Genomic DNA, 4,379 nt, shown 5'->3' on the forward strand with positions numbered 1-4,379 from the left:
TTAAGAGTGCGTGTTCAGTAGTGTGTGAACTTGAGTTTCCCTACTTTATTTTTCCTTGCAATATTATATAGCGCAAACTCAACAACATGGCATGAGCACAAATTACAGTACTGAAGAACACATTCATTTGTGGTAGGCAAGGGGAGACAAAGAGATTTGCCTGGAATCCCAGGATGTTGAGCTGATGCCGAGATTCGAACGTAGCTCCCCAGCTCTAAAGTTCACAATTCTAGAACTTGTTGCGGGAGGTGTGTCTAAAAGTGTATGTGGGTGCTGGCCATCAATGAGAAAGACCTGTGCATTTTTCAAATGGGTGGTAAAAAAATATGAGTATGTTGCTGGAGATGTGGGCCGCCGTGCCACCAATGTACTGAGGGAGGGTAAACACCCATTATTCTGCAACTTTCTTTCCGCATACCATCACTCTGCATACTTTCATTACGAAAGTACTATGACTCCACAATGCCATTATAACGCATGGCATTACATTTTATATGCTTTTACCATGCATACATTTACAACGAAATTCGTTGTAAATGCATAAATGGAAAAAGCATGTTTTTTTTATGTTTGGATAAGGTAAGTATGTGTATAGGGGTATATGTTTTGGGGTACTGAGGTGTATGTTTTAGGGTGTTTGGGTAATTTAAGGGTTCAGATATTGTTTTGGGTTATGGGGTACAGGGGTAGTTTTAGGGTTTAGGGATAGGTGTGGGTTTTGGGGTACAGGGTTTTTTTAGGGTTCAGGGCTAGGTTTGGGTTTTGGGTATAGGGGTATTTTTAGGGTTCAGGGGTAGGTTTGGGTTTTGGGGTACAGGGGTATTTTAAGGGTTCAGGGCTAGGTTTGGGTTTTGGGGTACAGGGGTATTTCTAGGGTTCAGGGCTAGGTTTGGGTTTTGGGGTGCAGGGGTATTTTAGGATTCAGGGGTTGGTTTGGGTTTTGGGGTACAGGGTTATTTTTAGGGTTCAGGGCTAGGTTTGTGTTTTGGGGTACAGGGGTATTTTTATGGTTCAGGGGTAGTTTTGGGTTTTGGGGTACAGGGGTATTTTGAGGGTTCAGGGCTAGGTTTGGGTTTTGGGATGCAGGGGTATTTTAGGATTCAGGGGTTGGTTTGGGTTTTGGGGTACAGGGTTATTTTTAGGGTTCAGGGCTAGGTTTGTGTTTTGGGGTACAGGGGTATTTTTATGGTTCAGGGGTAGTTTTGGGTTTTGGGGTACAGGGGCATTTTAGAGTTCAGGGGTGGATTTGGTTTTTGGGGTACAGTGGTATTTTTAGGGTTCAGGGCTAGGTTTGGGTTTTGGGGTACAGGGGTATTTTTAGGGTTTAGGGATAGGTTTGGGTTTTGGGGTACAGGGTATATTTATAGAGTTAAGATGGGTTAGTGTTTAAGGGTGTTGGGGTATTTTAAGGAGTAAGGGTGGGTTATGATTATGGGGTGCAGGGGTATTTAAAGGGAGCAGGGTGGGATTAGCACACAATATGAGACATGGCATGAAGGGCGGAACGTACCACACGCCCCCAGCATTTGTCACGCCCCAGCACACGCCCACAGCACAACGCAGACATGCCCACAAGGGACTACTTTGCTGACACGGTTCTTTTACCTTTTAAATGTATATGGTGGGCGTCTGCATAGCCTATGTCCTTCTGCTGCAACTGCCCTTTCAAACGCTGTATTGGGTGTTGTGATTGGTGCTGTGGTTCCTGAGATTACCCGCCTCAAAGGTTTGGGCTCTCTCTTTATTATATTAGTATAGATTTCAAACCAACTCCTCCCACAGAAAGAGCGGAGGCCACCCGGGGGACAAGTTAAAAGGAGCTTTATTGGATTTCAGACGGCATAATGCATTTCGGGCTACATATATATATATTACCTACTGGCGGTCGGCAGTAGGTAGTTATAGTTAGGACCTTCTTTCCATAGGAAATCCACAATATTCTATTTGGATTAACTTTGGCGCCGGTGGACGAATCTTCGCGAATTTCTCCAAGAAAATGGTCTGCTCTGCTCCGCTCCTTCCCTGAAAGTTTGGGGGTGATTCATCAAATGGGGGCCGAGAAAAAAGGGCAGTCCCAAAACATGTTTTCCCCATGCAATTTTCCATAGGGACCTTTAGCCAGGGCTACAGCCCGAACGGCTGAACGGAATTGCACCAAATTTGGCAGAGAGGTAGAGTTCGGTTCGCAGATTGTGCTTTTTGTCAAATGGTGTAAATCCGTTCAGTAGTTCCTGAGAAAATCAAAAGTAAAATCATAGTGATATCTAGAGACGAAGTACTGCATGCGTATGGAAATCCGTACAATTACGAGCACGAGCTGCATGCTGATTGGATGTCAACTGTCTGTCAACACTCCAAACCAGGAAGTGTTGGCATCCATCTTGTGCCTCTGTAAAACCGAGTCACAAGAAAGCAGTAAAACAAAGTTAAAAAATAAGGAAAGGGGGCAGTGTTGAAACATCCTGACCTTCTAGGCCTGCTCAAGGGGTCCCACATGGATCTTTAGGCCCCCAATTTAAAAAAAAAAAAAAATCGCGGGGTACGTGTATAGGTAAAAAAACCTAGAAGTCCGTTTTATTCTTAATTAGCCTCCGGGGGGCCAAACCTCAGGGGCAATTTTTTTCCATAAAGGAGGGCTTGTAAGGCCCCCCGCTGCCCCGGGGACCACCACCCCCGTGGGGTTAAAAAAACATATATATATGTATATATATCCAGAGAACAGCGCTTTTCCTCCGTGAGTCCTCCACACCACAGAACACGCAGACACGGACCAGGTTGAGTGCAATTTTCGTTTTATTCAGGTGCAAGCACGCCGCATGACGTTTCGGCTCCGAAGAGCCTTGTTCACATGACAGTGTTCACTACTGTGAGTCGTTCTTTTAAAGTGCCAGTGTCAGATGTTAATTGGGTCACATGCTAGGGCTAGGTATGGACATAGATAAAATACTTCTAGATAGCGATCAAATACCAAGGGAAGATTTATATAGCGATAATGTCCAAGAAACATTTCCCTCATAATGTGTTTCATTTACATCTAATGATATTCACGGAAATGACATATGTATTTTTTTATATATTTTTTCAATTTTCCAGAACATAGAGCATTGTGGAATTTGCTAATTACGGTTAAATACCTATTGATATTGCACAAAGATTAATTTAATAAGTTAAATACAATTACTTATCAATATTATGTCAACTGCAAAATTATAGCTAAACATAGGTTCGACTTAATAAATATGCATATAATTGTTGAATAATTCATCATTCATAAAATGAAAACATTGGGATAATTTTTTCCGGGAAAGAAATATTACATTAGGTTCTAATTAAAGTGCTAGTGCTAAAGTGCTAATGCTTAATCTAATGTGCAAATTACGCAACTGTGCAAAAATGCTATATTATCAGTACCCGAAATTCTTTGTACTGTTAATTGTGCAAACACACGCATAAATGTAAACAAAATAATACGAAGTTCATTCTTTCCACCTGAATAAGTCAAACTATCAAATAATGTCACTTGCAAAATCGACAATATGTGCATTGTAAACTCCACTTTTTGGTCTTTTCATAAAATAAATCATTGCCTGAGGTTTTTACACAATTTCATGTAGAAGGCTATAACTCGCCCATACATCAAGTAATATTGTGAATTGAAAGACAATTAATGGGTTTACAATTAGTGTTCTGTGAATCAACTACTGGGATACAAGGGTCCTCCGAGTTGAACCAGCAACACCATGCCCCTATATTAACATAAAAAAAACTATTTGTTTCTCTGATCAGTTAGCAGCCGCAACTATGCTTCAGAGACTCCATGTCAAAGCAGTCTATCATTGCTTGTAAAAATACACCCTAGTTCATCCCAGCCGGGAATGATATCTAGTATGTATGGTGTAGTTGTTTCATATAATACAAGATTCACAATTAAATTATTCACAATTAAATTATAACAGACACGTGTACATATCTTCCGTGACGTTTAATCCTGTCGGTGCTTTGGTGTTAAGTAGGAGGATGTATCTAGTTTCCAGCTTTCTTAATTTTGTCTCCCTGTCACCTCCACGTCTGTTGGTGTTGATCTTGTCAATTACATAATATTTGAGCGAGTTGTTATTGCTCTGGTGATAATCACGGTAGTGACGGGCGACAGGGTAGGTGTTATCCCCATTTGTAATAGCCCTCAGATTTTGGAGTATACGCTGGTGCACCGGGAGTTTGGTGCTCCCAACGTATTGTAATGAGCAGGGACATTGCAAGATGTAGACGGCATACTAAGTTTTACACGTCAACACCTGTGAAATTTGATGTTCTATATCACTAAAACCATCCCTGTACGTTTTGGTGTTGATGCCATGAGTGCACGCCTTGCATGTCTT

The sequence above is a fragment of the Lissotriton helveticus genome, chromosome 1_1 (assembly GCF_964261635.1).
Source record: "Lissotriton helveticus chromosome 1_1, aLisHel1.1, whole genome shotgun sequence".
In the NCBI taxonomy this organism is placed as follows: domain Eukaryota; kingdom Metazoa; phylum Chordata; class Amphibia; order Caudata; family Salamandridae; genus Lissotriton; species Lissotriton helveticus.